At 46.6% G+C, this 16,709-nt stretch overlaps 1 long non-coding RNA gene across 1 annotated transcript; it reads right to left on the reverse strand.

The window, feature by feature from the left end:
- Positions 1 to 7,799: 7,799 nt before the first annotated feature.
- On the reverse strand, positions 7,800 to 11,840 carry LOC131914548 (uncharacterized). Its single transcript, XR_009380160.1, has 2 exons — positions 11,636 to 11,840; positions 7,800 to 8,712 (listed from the first exon to the last, which is right to left on the reverse strand). It is a non-coding gene; the product is annotated as an uncharacterized LOC131914548 (long non-coding RNA).
- Between the last annotated feature and the right edge of the window lie 4,869 nt (positions 11,841 to 16,709).

Raw genomic sequence — 16,709 nt, forward strand, 5'->3', positions numbered from 1 at the left:
TAGATAGATACATAGATACATAGATACATAGATAGATACATAGATAGAACATAGATGGATGATGGGTAGATGACAGATGATCATTGTAGTCCAGGGGAAGGCCAGCTCCCCAGAACTGCTCCAAGATTGTGAATAGAAGGCCTCAGAGTAGCAAGGGATTAGGAAAAAATTCTTTTCTATCTAGAGGCTAGATTCTATCTCAGGGTATTTAGAAATGTTTCTATCTATCTGAGGGTTAAAATAAGGAAACACATACACTTTCTGATGGTAACTTTCTCTTTTACTTCATCTTAAAAAATCTTCTCTGAAAATATCTCTGTCTTCACAAGATACATTCCACATTGTTACATTCTCTATACAGCCAAGTTACATTCCACACTGCCACGTTTTCCATAAATTCTCTGCATAGCCATATACCTCGTTTGCACAGTTACATCTACACATTTCTTCTCTCTACTCTGTTACATTCCTTTGCATATTATTACATCATTTCTTCACTCTTTACTCACTGATTCTCTCATTCATTCACTCCCTCATCCTACTTTCACGCTTCTTTTATCTCTTACACTTCTCCTTTCTCTCTGCTCATACAGCTACATCCCTCATTCAGCTCTCTCTCTCTCTCTCTCTCTCTCTCTCTCTCTCTCTCTTTCTCTCTCTCCCTCTCCCTTCCTCGGCACACACCCCCACACACTCACTCACCTACTGCTCTTTACACAGTTCCTGCACATCCCTTCCTCGGCACACACCCCCACACACTCACTCTCTGCCCAGCTCTCCTCACAGCAGTTCTCTCCATGGCTTTTCACTTCTCTCTGCTCATTCAGCTGCTCTCTCTCTCTCTCTCTCTCTCTCTCTCTCTCTCTCTCTCTCTCCTCCTTCTCCTCTCACAGCCAAACTCTGGACAATTACATGTTACATTTTCAGGGTCCGGCCCGTTCTCATACCACATGGTAAGTCACACAGTTTCTCTCAGGCTAGGAAGGTGGCCTGACTGACCAGCGAGCAACGCTTGGCCGTGTATATAGTCTAAGTCAGTGAGGGTTCCCAGACAGAAAGTAAACAGTTGGCTGAACCTAGAGCCTGTAACATAAACTGAGGCTGAGATCACATGCAAAAAGCTAATTTTTTTTTTCAAGACAGGGTTTCTCTGTGTAGCTTTGGAGCCTGTCCTGGAACTCACTCTGTAGACCAGGCTGGTCTTGAACTCACAGAGATCTGCCTACCTCTGTCTCCTGAGTGCTAGGATTAAAGCCATCACTGCCCAGCTTAAAAAGTCAATTATTACAAGGGGTTATGTCTACCAAAGTTGCTTCAAGCCTGACCTTGATTTAGCAATACAGGAATCTTGTCTTTGTGTATTTTCTGCAAAGGCAGTTAGTCTTTTGAATTTGTTCTGAAGTCTAGCATTAGTTGTCTTTGAGACTGAGAATACTGTTACTTTCCTGTGTCAATTAAGAAAAATATTCTATATATTTTCTATTTATCAGAATTATACAGCTTAAACAGAAATCATCTTCCTGACCATCCAAACTATAAGTGTGCCCAGAGATGTAAAACACACTACCAGTGGGCTGTGGGAAGCACCCACAGCTGTTCTTTTTAGGGATGGTAAGTGGTGGCATGTGAGACACAGAGAAAACAACCCATTTCCACAGCCAGTGACCCCAAGGGCTTTGCAAAGTGGGGCTCCACTACAGAGAATTATTCATGGTAGGTTGACCTGTTGAACACTAGTTGTCACCTGCTGTATACTCCCATAGTGTTCTGCAGATGATAAACACAGATAGATAGAAGATAGATAGATGGATAGATAGATAGATAGATGATAGATAATAAATACATAAATAGGTAGATGATAGGACAGATGATAGATAGAAAGATAGATAGATAGATAGATAGATAGATAGATAGATAGATAGATAGATAGATAGTGTTCTCATCTAAATCTTCTAGAACTTTCCCAAATAACACCATCAATTATGAACCAAGGATTTGACCCTATGGAGGACAAACGTAATAGCATCTATGCGCTAATGTTCAGATATTTTGAAAATTATGATCAATTTATTTCCTAATTAAAGTATTATTTCTGCACACATCAGGCCCTTCTGTGTGTCACTTAGGCCCTAACTTATTCATACACATAAATCTTAGGTTAACTGGGTACCTCTTAGAAATCTGGTCTGAGCATAGCTGCAGCATGCGTGGTGTGAAATTGTGAAGATCGCTCTCCACATTCAGGGCTGCTGTGGCTTTCTCAAAGTGGAGGAGGCTGCTGGCCAAGGCACCCGGTCTCCAACTCTCTTTCTGAGTAAAGAGTATCTATGTTCATTTGTGGCCATTTATATATCTCAGAGAGAAAGATACAGAGAGACAGACAGACAGAGCAAGACAGAGAGAGAGACAGAGATAGAAAGAGACAAACAGAGAGAGAGAGACAGAGGAGACAGAGAGACAAAGACAGAGAGAAACAGACAGAGACTGAGAGATAGAGAGAGACATAGACAGATAGAGAGACAGAGGAGACAGAGGCACACAGAGACAGAGAGACAGAGATGGAGACACACAGAGAGATTTAAATGTCTCTTAAATCATATACTTATATGGATAACATTTCAAGCCAATCCAAAAGAAGTCCAGGAAATTCAATAGCAAACTAGACCCAAAATTGGGAATCTAAGACGACCAGACTAATTAATATTAAAACTCAGGGCCTGCATGATGACTCATTAAAAGCACCTGCCAGCAAGCCTGCAGCTCTGCGCCTGATCTCCAGGACCCACTGGGCGGAAGGAGAGAACCAACTTCTGCAGTCATTATCTGACCCCCACGTGCACACCGTAGCATGTCCACAAGCACACAAATCGATAAAATATCACTTAAAATTTCAAGAAAAAGATTCAAGCTTGTTTGAGTGCCATGGCTTGGTTTTCTGTAGTTTTTTCCTAAAATTCCATTCTTAGGTTGGATATAAAATGCTCAGGGATGTAACATTTCTCAGTGACTCTATGATGAGCTATGGTTCCTCTGGCAGGTGATCTGAACCACAGACTGAACTGTGCTCCCATTTTATAGATGAGACACTGAGGCTTAGGAACCCCTAACCAGGAGCACAGTGAGGGGTGATTTCTATCCACAAATGGATGCATCCTTTTGTACATATGAATGTGTATCAGTGTGTGTGTGTGTGTGTGTGTGTGTGTGTGTGTGTGTGTGCGCGCGTGCATTTGCTTGGATGCCTGCTCCATTTTATTTTCATTCATGACCCCTTCAAATGGACTGCAAGGATGAAGCCAAGGTCCTAAGCTCCAACCCTTAACAGATGTGGGAGATGTCTGCTCATTGCTGGATCTTTAGTGAGAAGACTCTAGCCAGATCCATGTATTTGAATGTCCCCAAAGTGGGCACAACACTGCAATTCTGCGGCAGCCCTGGTTCTCTGCCGAGGAGACAGCTGAGCTTTAGAATGCAGGAACTGGTGCTTGTGTCTGCTTGGGAGAAGCTTTGGCTCCATCACCTCAGGCTTCAAAGTGGACTGGAGCAGTTTGCAGTTAGATGTTTTCATTTGCGTTTTTCTTCCCAACAGCTGTTTAAAGCCCACTCTTAGACACGTTGGCTGCTGACTCTGGGAGCAGGATTTGCTTCTTACACAGACCTGGAGGCAGCAGGGATTCCAGCAGGCCGTCTTCAGACCTCAGGAACACACAGGGCAGCTCTCTCACACCATCTCTGTTGGTTTGTTTCCTGGGTCCCTCCCTATGTTGTTCAGGTGATCTTAGAACAAGCATTCAGTCTCTTAAGTTTAATTTTCTCTGATGAAATGGAGTAAGACTCTGGATTTCCCCAGGGTTCTTGTGTAGATGATGCGAGCCAATATTTACACAGGCAGAGGGACATAGTCTGCTCCATCATCTGAGGTCTGATGGAGGGATGGACCCAGGCGGAGGGACACAGTCCGCTCCATCATCTGAGGTCTGATGGAGGGGTGAACACAGGCAGAGGGACATAGTCCGCTCCATCATCTGAGGTCTGATGGAGGGGTGAACACAGGCAGAGGGACATAGTCCACTCCATCATCTGAGGTCTGATGGAAGGATGGACACAGGCAGCGGGACACAGTCCGCTCCATCATCTGAGGTCTGATGGAGGGGTGGACACAGGCAGAGGGACACAGTCCGCTCCATCATCTGAGGTCTGATGGAGGGGTGGACACAGGCAGCGGGACACAGTCCGCTCCATCATCTGAGGTCTGATGGAGGGGTGGACACAGGCAGAGGGACACAGTCTGCTCCATCATCTGAGGTCTGATGGAGGGGTGGACACAGGCAGCGGGACACAGTCCGCTCCATCATCTGAGGTCTGATGGAGGGGTGGACACAGGCAGAGGGACACGGTCCACTCCATCATCTGAGGTCTGATGGAAGGATGGACACAGGCAGCGGGACACAGTCCACTCCATCATCTGAGGTCTGATGGAGGGGTGGACACAGGCAGAGGGACACAGTCCGCTCCATCATCTGAGGTCTGATGGAGGGGTGGACACAGGCAGCGGGACACAGTCCGCTCCATCATCTGAGGTCTGATGGAGGGGTGGACACAGGCAGAGGGACACAGTCTGCTCCATCATCTGAGGTCTGATGGAGGGGTGGACACAGGCAGCGGGACACAGTCCGCTCCATCATCTGAGGTCTGATGGAGGGGTGGACACAGGCAGAGGGACACAGTCCACTCCATCATCTGAGGTCTGATGGAGGGGTGGACACAGGCAGAGGGACACAGTCCGCTCCATCATCTGAGGTCTGATGGAGGGGTGGACACAGGCAGAGGGACACAGTCCGCTCCATCATCTGAGGTCTGATGGAGGGGTGGACACAGGCAGAGGGACACAGTCCGCTCCATCATCTGAGGTCTGATGGAGGGGTGGACACAGGCAGAGGGACACAGTCTGCTCCATCATCTGAGGTCTGATGGAGGGGTGGACACAGGCAGAGGGACACAGTCCACTCCATCATCTGAGGTCTGATGGAGGGGTGGACACAGGCAGAGGGACACAGTCCGCTCCATCATCTGACGTCTGATGGAGGGGTGGACACAGGCAGAGGGACACAGTCTACTCCAGTACATTGTTCTTTCCCCTCCTTGCCCAGTATTTGTTTTCGAATCTGGTCCCACTAACCTCTCCCAGCCCCAGCCTGCTGACTTGATCTTGCAGTGAGGTGTGGGTGGGGCCACCTTCCACAGGCAGCAGCTTTCTCTTCAGGACAGTTCTTTTGTACCCAGGCATGCTCATCAGGTTCCCCCAGCAAGCTCCGACAGCCTCTGAGCAGTGCTTTTGGAGGTCTGCCCAAGGACTTGCTCTCTCCTCGTGACTTCCTCTTCTATGGCCTTGCCTCTCAGCTCAGCCTCCCCTGTGACTGGGCGATATTAAGTTTCTCTATCTCACATCCCTTACTCCCTAACACTTGCTGTGGTTGAGAGATTGACATTTGATGGCGGTCCTCTCTGCCTCAGCCTACTCCAGGATGAGCATTTCAGAAGCCACTGCTGTCTAAGACATTGTGAGTCATGTCCATCCCAAGGGAGGACATTTAGGATGTGAATCATCACTCAGAGCAGAGGCTGAGCAGACAGGGCCAGCAGTCAACTTCCTTTCTGATTCAATAGGTGGTAATGCATTTACCTGATCCTGAGAGAGGGCATGCCTGTTCTACAGTCAATTTGTCTGGCTTACAACAGGATAGTAGACTAAGGAGAAAATGAACTCTTTCCAGGCCAAACAAGCAAGGCTTTAGAACCCATGAGCCCCAGATTTAATACTGGCTCAGATGATGAGTTCGGCAGCATGGGGCTCACCTCCTCCCACTGAAAGAGGCTTGGCACTCCCTCTGTCTTAGTTCACCCTCCCCAGCACTGACCAAGAGCAGTGGATTCCTGACGGGTTGTTCGGGTTGTTCATGTAAGAGAGGATGGAAGGAGGCACTGAGCCAGGGCAAGGGAAGAGAGGCAGGGCAGGGCAGTGAGCAAGGGATTTGTTATTGAGCAGGTGAGTGTCATGGGCGATTGGAGTTCAGTTCTTGGGGAGCCCTGGGGAGCAGTGTAGAAGATGGGTCTCACTAGCGCTGCTGATTTTAGGAAGAGTGTTGACTGCTGACATGCACTGTGAACCTCCTCTGCACACAGTAGAAGACCTGGGCCTCACCCAGATGGAGACCCTGGCAGCAGGAAATGGTCCAGTACGACGTAAGATGCCTGGGGCCCAGGGCAACAGCCTACAGGCACCCGTGCATCTGGTGCTCTCTGGACCCTCAGATTCTGTGCATGTGGCTCAGGACTAAAACATCAATCAGATCTTAGAAGAAGAACATTGAAAACTGTACAAATTGTGTCTTGTCTCTAATCTCAGAGAACGCGACAGTTACCACTGTCTCTGAATCCCCAGTCCTTCATATCGAAGCATTTCTCACTCATGGTCTTGTGGCTACATGTGCACAATGAAGTGTGTGTTGTATTACTCGCTCAGTTTGTTTATTTCTTATTATTCTTCGCTTGGGATCCCCTTCAGATGTAATGGACACACCTCTCTCTTTTTGCTCTTGATCAGAAATGTACCACTGGGCCAGAGAAAAGTGGCCGCTACTGGAAAATGTCATAGAACAACGATGTCTCTGTTTCTTTTGTGATGCTGTTAATAGCATACCTGAGGCTGGGTAACGTATTAAGTAAAGAGATTTGCTTGGCTTGTAATACTACTGGCCAAAAAGTCTAAACAGCACTGGTGCTAGTGTGTGGTAGGGGACCCCTGGCTGTGTCACAGCGTGGCAGAAAAGTAGAGGGAAAACAGGCACAAGGAAGGGACCCAGCAGGTGGAGTAGCCTTGGCTAATAGCAACCTGCTGTCCTGGTTTTGTGTTCTAGTCTCATGAGACTGAACCAACTCCCAAGGCGTGGACATCACTCTCCTCCCTCGAAGGGCTTGCCTAGTAAAGGGAGAGTGGCCAGGACATCAGGTCATTCTGAAGCTCCATCTTGCCCTTTGGCTAAGTGGTCAGCTGCCACACTGAGATCCCTGATGTCTGTATCTCTCTTGTTATGAACTACCACGCTTCTCTCTCACTATCATGTCCCTGGACATCTCAGCTCAGGGACTTCTTGAAATTCTGAGCTGAGTTAGTGTCCACTGTTGTGATCCCTCTTTCAGCTAATGATATTGGGGTGACAAGCCCTAGGGTGTGGTCTTGTCTGCATTCATGACTGGATAAGAACTGAGGAAGAGTTCTGAGGGTCGCACGCTCTCTCTTGGGTGGTCGGAGTAGGAGCGAAGGTGAAGTGTGGCTTGCAGTTGGTTCCCATCACCCTTGGGCAGAACATCAGGATAACAGCTGGATCAGCAGCTGGATCAGCAGCGGCGTCTGCCTTGGTCTGTATCCATGAGTGTGTTATTCCCATTCACCCCTTTATAAATTCATGACCAGACTTTTGTGGGATCTCACTTCAGTCCACTGGAATTGCTCTGGACTCTCCAGCTCCTGGGCCGGAGCTTTGATTCAGGGGTCTGGTGGGCTAAGCTGCGATCATCTAGAGCCTTTTCTGAAACATGAGGTACAGAAGTGCCCTACCCATGCCTGCTATCAAATCAGCACTTAGGCAACATGCATTTATTATTTGTGGCTTTGTCCATTTATTTCCTTTTTGTGTTTGTTCACTTAAGAATTTTACTTGTTGTATGCATGTGTCTGTCTGTGAGTGTGGACACCTGTGTGGTGCAGCACATGGAAGTCAAGAGACATCTTTCAGGGGTCCGTTCTGCTTGGTCGAAGCCAGTTTGTTTTGCTTTTTATTGTTTGATGCAGGACTATATACTCTAGGCCAGGTGGCCCATAAACTCCCGGCTATCCTCCTGTGTCCATCTTCCATCCAGCTGTGGGAATGCCAAGACTGACAGAGGCTCACAACACATCTGGATTTTCATGTGGGTTTTGGGGATTGAATTCTGAGGCTTGTGCAGCCAGCTCATTTACCTCTTGAGCCTTCCACTGGGCCATTTGCTCTTTTTTTTTTTTTTTTTTAGACACAGTCTTATTAGTCAGTCTAAGCCTTCCTGGAACTCTATGTCTTTCAGCTGAATCCCAACTCATGGTCTTCCTGCCGATGCATGTCAAATGCTGGAAATGTGGGCACGCACCACTGTGTCTGGCCTTGCAGAGTTGAGAGAACCAAACCTGGGTCTGCTCTAAATCAGTTTCGTGAAGTGTCTTGGGGTTGGGACACAGCACTGATGAACAGGTGCCCAGCTGAGTGAGTGGACAGCAAGGGTCAGAACTGCCCCACAGAACAACAGCTCCTGGAGGTTGGCGTGTGTGCAATGCCTGGAGGGTTAGTAAAATTACATCGGGATTTGGAAGAATTCATGGTTCTATTGACCTGGGGAGGTGACCACGATTTTTATTCCTACCAGGTTCCCAAGTGAGGCTGATGCCGTTTGATGGGGGCTTCAGTTTGAGGTCAGTGGTGTAATAGCAAGCCCCACCTTACCTGAAAGTCCGCTGAGTCTCAACCATGGTTCAGTCAGAGCTTACGATCCAGACTTCGAATCTCTGCAGTAACTACTTCATCTACGCAAAGTCCATCATGCCTGACTTTGCAGCCACAGCCGGTTTCCAACGTTGTGTGGAAGCTGGCCTGGTGGGCTGCGCAAACTCAGTTCAAATTCCTGCCGGCAAGAAGGAAGACGCATTAGAGATTACAAAGCTAATTTAGCCTCATTAATCAAAATAATGTTAATTGCTCCAGTCTTCTTAATGAAGGACCACTAATGCGTACAGAAATACTTCATCCAAGACAACTTAGAAGTTACCTCCTCTAGGGCCCATGCTCACAGTGAAGGCTTTTTGGGGGGAGTGGACTCAGAGCTCTGTGCACCCTGCCTGGGTGACCAGGGTGCATGGGAAGGTGGAGCTCTAGCTACAGGAGACTCCAAGCTAGTGAAAGAAGGCTTCATTTAAATTATCTGTTAAAGTCAGAGATTAGACACGGATGGGGCACATGTGCATTAGCCTGTCACCCAGTGCTTGGTAGCTGGTAGCATTAGGATGGTGAGGCCAAGGCCAGCCTGGGCTACATAGCAAGACTGTTGTCTCAAAAAAAAAAAATTAGAAGTTAGAGCCAAATAATGCCATATATAATGTATATACATTATATGTATATACAAAAGAATTGTGTCTGCTGTTGTGTAGCCCAGGCTGTCTCGCCAGCTGGCTTCCAGGGATTCTCCTGGCCCTCCCTTCCATCTCTCTGTAGGAGTCCTGAGATTGTTGATGTGCATCACCACGTCCAGGTGCCACATGATTCTGATCTCAGGTCCTCACGTTGTACAGTAAGTACTTTGCTTACTGAGCCATCTCCCCAACCCCGTATCATCTTTCTGTTGGGTCAAATGGCTCCATGAGCAGACTGATGGTTAGTTCAGCTTCCTCTGCCACGTGTCTTACCACTCACTGCAGAGGTGAATTTTAAGACTTCAGACACCCAAGTGGATTATACCTTTAGCTTTACTCAAGCATTCCTTTGACCTCCAAGACTGAGGACTCACAGAGGCCTTTCCAGACTCCTGGGAGAGGGGAGAAGCAGGACTTTCTGTTTCTGCCCTCCTCTCGCACGCCCCCTTACCCACGTGTCTTTCTGTGGAACAGTGGTCCTGTGTTGGAAGAAGGTTACGAAGCAGAGGGATACGGTAAGATTAGGCTCTGATTCTGCACCGCTTTCTTCTCCTGTGCAGGGGTCTGTGTCCAAGAACTAAACCAGCACGCCAGGAGAAACTTCAGTAACATCCCTGGTGCAGATGCTACACCAGGTGTGTCCAGCCTGGGCCTCATGGACTTCCTGCCACCAGGTGTTTATGAATGTGTCCCAACACAACTGTGTGTGTGTGTGTATGTGTGTGCGTGTGCATGCACACCCATGTGTATTCATATGAGTGCAGGTGACCATAAAGGCTAGAAGAAGGCATCCGATTCCCTGGAGCTGGAGTCACAGGTGGTTGTGATTCACCTGACAATGGTGGTGGAACTGAACTTGGTTGCCTTGGAGAAGAGCCGATGCTCTTAACCACTGGGTTATCTGTCCTGTCCTGAGGGCCTCTGTTCGTTTTCTTGGAGCTTGGTTGTGTGGTTCTTGAGTGTGAACTTTGTAGTATTGCTGGACACTCCTGGCTTGAGGTGGACTGCCCTGTAGATGACAGTGGGAACCCTTCCATTCTGAGAAAGTGTGAAAGGTGAATGGAACAGGAGCCAAACTGCAGAAGAATGTGGGCCTAGCTGACCCCAAGGGACATCGTGAGCATGGATGCCATTATAGAGCTGTACCCCGAATCAGTCACTGATGGGGAGGCCAGACCATCACAGGCACTCTAGAACTGGTACCCAGCAGGCCCAGGGGCAGCTGCGTAACACGCAGAAGTTGCTGATTTGGTCCAGTAGAGGGTTCTAGAGAACTCTGAAGAACCAAGGAACCTCTTCCCAGTGTGTCTATGGAGCCAGTGCACATGGGCAGTAGTTGATGTTTCCTCCTAGATCTTTTCTACAGGTAACCCAGGGCCCTCCCTCTCTGCCAAGCTCTGAAGAACATTACTAAGACCTGGAGAGGTCACCCAGTCAGTAAAGCACAGGACCTGAGTTTGACATCCTGCACCTGTAACCCTAGTTCTTGGGAGGCAGAGACAGGTTGGTCCAGGGACTCACTGGTCAGCCAGCCTAGCCTAGCTGAGTCCATGAGTTCCAGAGAAAAGTTTTTTGAGAGCCTTGACTCAAAAAACCAGGTGGAGAGCATCCTGGGGAACACTACTCCAGACTGACTTCTGCTGCTACACACATGTGCCCCCATGTGTACTCACATACATGCACATACACACAACATAAATATATAAACAAAATTTAAAAGGGTGTTACTGGTATGTCTTACTGAAAATATCTCTGCATTTGGAGACCAAGAGTCCTGACCCATTCTTTGTGTCTCCAAATCTAGAAGAGTACTAGGCACAAGCTGGAACCCTAGGACTGTTGCTAACAGGACTCAGGGCTCTCTGTCCCTTCTTTTCATCCCCCACTTACTATTCTGTTTTTATTAGTAAATTTTGTTCTTTCACAGTTTCATACTCATGCACTATATAGTTTGATTCATCTCCCTCTCACCCCTACTAGCCCACCCCATCTCCCCTATTTATTAGTTTGGGTTTTGTTTAGTGTACCACAGAATTTAGTCAGGGCTGTCTGTGTGTTCCTGAGTTTGGAACTGACTGTTGGAGCCTGGGGGATTCACCAGTACATACACAGCTGGATGCCGAGCCTCTCCGTCTCTCAGAATCTGTCGATTAACAACAACAGGTCAGCAGTACACATGAGGCCCTGTGGGTCCCTTCTCCCTTTGTAGCCAACTCTGAGGAGGGCTGACTTCTGTGCATCCACCACTACCTGTGAGTTCCTGGTCTCCACATCTGTGTCCTGCTTAGGAGATTTTTTTTTTCAGCTCCTTTTCCAATCCTGTGGTTTTTACATTATTCCCACACCCCTGTTCTGCAATATCCCTGAGTCCCAAGAGAGTGGTGTAGGTGTCTTGTCCAGGCTTAGCCCTCAACTGACCTCTATTGCTAGCATCCTGTGCAGCCGTGGTCCTTGCCGTGGTCTCCATCGACACACTGAAGTGTCTCTGTCTAGGACTGCACTGTGGATGCCTTCGGATCTTGTACTTTTGTGCTCGGTCCATCCAGGCTACTTCCAATGGAAAGGCCGACCACCAAGGCTTTGTAATTTTGATGTCTGGGGCTTGATGGATGTCTGCATGTCGCTCCAACTGTACGGAAATGAAATAAAGACAGATGGCTCCCTCCAAAAGGATGGAAACGCACACAACCTTCAGTTATTTGCCAGCCCTCTTGGGTCCAAAGAAAGACTCACTTAGTGACTCTGTCTCCGAACAAGAAACAGGGCACAGCTCATCTCTGGGTACTAACAGGCTCATTCAGAGGTCGCATTTCACACAGTGGATGCCATTTTGTTATGAAATAGAAGAGCAGACTGGCTTGGGAACAGAAGTCTGACTCAGGAAGCTGGTAGCCTTGAGGTTGATATCACTGCTCTCATCACAGCAGAAGCTAGAAATACTTCCAGCGCCTTTCAGAACGCCGCTCTCCAGTTAAACGAAGCCTCTTTCCATTTATAGCCATGTAAAGTTAGCACTGCAATATAACATTCATAAACAAAACCTGATTTGCACAAAACGATGACATTGTTATTTGAAAGGGAGTGAAGTTGGACCAAGACAGCGGATTAAATCTGTGGTTTTTCCCAAAGTCCCTAAATGTAACAAAAACAAACCAAACCCAGACAAACAAAAGAGGGAAGACAAGGAAGGAGAGAGAAGACGGGGGAAGGGCAGAACCAGAGTGAAGCTGCTGGTTTGAGTGAAATGCGTTGTTTCTAGAACGTTCTGTGCTGTTAGACCCCCCCACGGCCACTCTCATTGTGACCTTCCCCTCCAGGACACGTGACCATGAGAGCTGGGTCGTGCACCTAATTCTAACACCATTTAGAAAGCCTGGTCTTCGTGCAAATGCTGTTTCCTTGGACCAAAGAAGAATCTTCCTGCCCTGTGACATCGATGAAGGACATTAGCAGCAGCAGCGGCGTTGGCGGCCGCAGTGAGGACCCAGCACTGCTGTGTCTGGGACCTCATTCTCTCTGGGCCGTCTTTCTGCAGGGGCCACACACACTGGGAACCAGTCTTTCCCCCAGGGTTAGTTCTTCCTGGACATCTTTTTATCCACCCGCCAGAGGCACATCTTTTACCTGATTCCAGATCCAGTCAAATTGACAAAGCTTAACCATCACAGAGACAGCTGGCTACTGCCTCTAGGGCAGTGCTTCTCCACCTTCATAAAGCCGTGACCCTTTAATGCAGTTCCTCATGTTGTGGAGGACCCCCAACCATAAAATTGTTTTCGTTGCTACTTTATAACTTTATAATTTTGCTACTGCTTTGAATCATAATGTAGATATCGGATATGCAGAATATCTGAGGTTGCCACCCACAGGTTGAGAACCGCTGCTCTAGAGCGTCATCCCTGGATTTAGTGGGTCTTCTGAATGTGAAAACAGGGCAAAGGGGATTGAGACAATGAGGTGTATCCTAGGATATGCTAAGCCCTCTTTCTGTGGCCACACAACTCTCTATTGAAAGCAGGTAGGAACTGCTTGTGATCCAGGAGAAAGTTCATTCTCTCGCTGGAACTGTCCCTGCTACTTTCCAACGTGTAAAACCTTTAGTAGCTTTTATTGCCTTTGATATAAAATGCAAACTACTTAGCTTGTCAACTACGAGTTCTTATGATCTGGTGCCACCCACCATCTAGCCTTAGAAGGGGAGCATAGCTGGAGGAAGTGGGTCCCTAGGAAGCAGGCCTGAACGATTTATAACCCAGCCTGCTTCCTAGTGTCTGTTTCCAGGTCCTCTGAGGTGTGAGCAAGAAGCCCCATGCTCCTGCTGTTATGCCTTCTCTCCCTGAGCTGACTGCTGATGTCCCCTCACACCAAGAGCAAAAATAAGTCCTCTAAGTTGCTTCTGTCAATGTTTGGTTACAGCAAGGAGAAAACTAATTTTATGTGTGTGTGTGTGTGTGTGTGTGTGTGTGTGTAAAATATATAATATGTAAATAATATATATATGTTACTTATATGACATATATTGTGTATATATAATTGTATATATACAATACAATATATAATTACTTAAATACTGTAGAATATTATTTTAAGGTGTGTTACTTTTGTTTATGCTGCATTTGTTTAGCTCTGTGAAGCTGTGTTACTGTACATGTCTAAAACACCTGATGGTCTAATAAAAAACTGAATGACCAATAGCAAGGCAGGAGAAAGGATAGGTGGGGCTGGCAGGCAGAAAGAATATATAGAAGGAGAAATCTGGGAGGAGAAGCAGCAGCCAGAGAAGAAGGAAGACTCCAGGGGCCAGCCACCCAGCTACACAGCAAGCTATCGAGTAAGAGTAAGATTTATAGAAGTAAGAGAACAGGAAAAGCCCAGAGGCAAAAGATAGATGGGATAATTTAAAGTTAAGAAAAGCTGACAAGAAACAAGCCAAGCTAAAGCTGGGCATTTATAATTAAGAATAAGCCTCCATGTGTGATTTATTTGGGAGCTGAGTGAAGGGCCCCCCAAAAGAGCAGAAAAAAAAACCAACAACTATGCACACACACATATAATTACTTTTCTCCTTCTTTACTATTCAGTGAAATTATTTATATGTATGTTCACTGAACTTCACAATGAAACTGTAAGGTCTGCCTTTACACAACTATTTCATAAATGACAAGACCAAGACTAGAGGAATCAAATATGAAGCCAGAGACCCACATCCTGAGAAAGATGAAAAGTAGGATTTCCCATCTCTATAACTTTGCACCATTTCTCTATAAACCACCCTCAAAATTAGGCACCTGACTCACAGTACCCATCTTCTGGCACATGATTGGCTCTTCATGGTCATCCATTGTCCCATAGCCCTTGTTATGGGTTTAATGCCCGTGTGAAACCTCATTTAAATGTACAAATTGAGGTGAGGATGAGGGGTGAGGAGTTGAGGGATAGCATAGATGTCCAGAGGGTCAACAAAAACCAAACATGTATGGAAATGTCACAAGGAAACCTGTTGCTTTTGTATGTCAATAAAATTGTACAAAGATTGTGGGAAAAATATTGATTTGAGTCTACAGTTTTGGTTTGAAATCTTTGGTTGATGTCTTAAATTTGTGTTGGTTGTTTTTTTAAGCAGCTTAACAAAAATATACATTATTAGCCATATATAGATATAAGTTTAGAAATTTGAGAAAGAATATAAGTTTTCTCTTACAAGACTCTACCTCGAAGCAGAATTTGGAGAAATTGCAGATGTTTGGATGAACTGTGTGGAAGCAATGGACATGCGTTCTTCCCACATCCATTGTCCTCACCATCTCGGGGCACAGCCACCCAGTTTCCATTCAGCAGCACCTGCCTGTCCTTGCTGAGAGTGTTTTCTGGTCTCCAGGGTCTCCTTTTCTAGTGCACACAAGGTCTGAAGCACTGGGGACTGGAAATCCTATAAGCAGCCTTCAGCTCCTGACCAGTTGGTGGGAACTGATGTATTCATCTCCCTTTACCTCTAATGGAATAAACATGAGACCTAAGTTCTGCATTGGCTTCCAATACCTGTGATGATCGTATGCTTAATGGTATATCCTTATGCCAAGAGACAATGCCATATTAAAAAAAAAACCCTCAGGACCAGTAATAACAAAGCAAAGTTAGTGAGTTTGTTAAATAGAGATAAAGATGGTTCATGCTTTAGATTTAACTGTAGGCAGAGACAAAGACACAGGAAAAGCGCAGCATATATATATATATATATATAATATATACATACACTTACATGTCTTGGTATGTAAGTGTCCCAAGTGAAGAGTCACACTCCCTTGTTTCCCCAAAGGCTGGACATATGACTCTGTGGTTTTCCAAGTTACATTGTTTAAAGATGGAATTTACAAGGGTTAAGATTGAGCAAAGCCAGGAATAGTGGGACAGGCCTTTAGTCCAAACACCTGGGAGGCAGAGGCAGGTCCATTGGTGAGTTCAAGGCCAGCCTGGGCCACAGAGTGAGTTCCAGGACAGCCAGAGCTACACAGAGAAACCCTGTCTTAAAACAAACAAACAAACAAACAAACAAACAAAAAGATTAAGCAAAAGCTGGGGCCAGGAAGCTGGCTCAGTGGGTAAAGGAGCTTACTGCCAAGCCTGAGGACCTGAGTTTGATTGGTGGACCATGCAGTGAGAGGAGAGAACAGATTCTCCCCCTCCCCTCACCACTGCCAAGCTGACTATCCGAGTTTGATTGGTGGACCCACGCAGTGAGAGGAGAGAACAGATTCTTCCCCTCCCCCCACCACTGTACACATGGATACACAAACAAGTAAGTGGAAACATTGTTAAAATATTAAGTAAACATTAAATTTTAAGTACATAGAACTGGAGAGGTGGCTCAGTGGTTAAGAGCACTGGCTGCTCTTCCATAGGGCCCAGGTTTGGTTCCCAACAACTACACGATGGTCACAACCAGCTGTAACTACAGTTCCAGAGAATCCAACACCCTCTCCTGGCCTCCACAGGCACCAGACACACGAGGGGTGTACATACAAGAAAAATACCCACATATAAAATAAAAATAAAATTACAAAGAAATTAAGTATAAAATCTCGGGCCGACTCTAGAACGAGGAGAGAAAACCCTGTAAGGAGCTTCATTTGCTATGATGTTGACAGTGATGTTAACCGTTGAATACATCACATTGTAAAGATTCTGCAGGAATATGCATCTCAGCTGGGGAGCCTAAAGCAGGACTAAACAGAAGGAGTGTAGGATGGCAAGGAAGCAGACAACCTTTCAAAGTGTGTTCAGCTCTCAAAAATAACCTCCAGGATGTCAGCCTTGCCACGACAGGAAGTCCCCGAGTCCCCATCAAACATCGCCAGCTTCTCCAAACAGGGCTGGGGGAGTGTCCCAAGGCAGAAGTATCTTCAGAACATAAAAATATCAATGCCATATTTTTTTTTTTTGCCTGTTAACTCCAATTTGAGAGTTACCAACTTAAATTATGAACAAAACAGCA

This window comes from Peromyscus eremicus, chromosome 7 (genome assembly GCF_949786415.1).
Source record: "Peromyscus eremicus chromosome 7, PerEre_H2_v1, whole genome shotgun sequence".
In the NCBI taxonomy this organism is placed as follows: Eukaryota; Metazoa; Chordata; class Mammalia; order Rodentia; family Cricetidae; genus Peromyscus; species Peromyscus eremicus.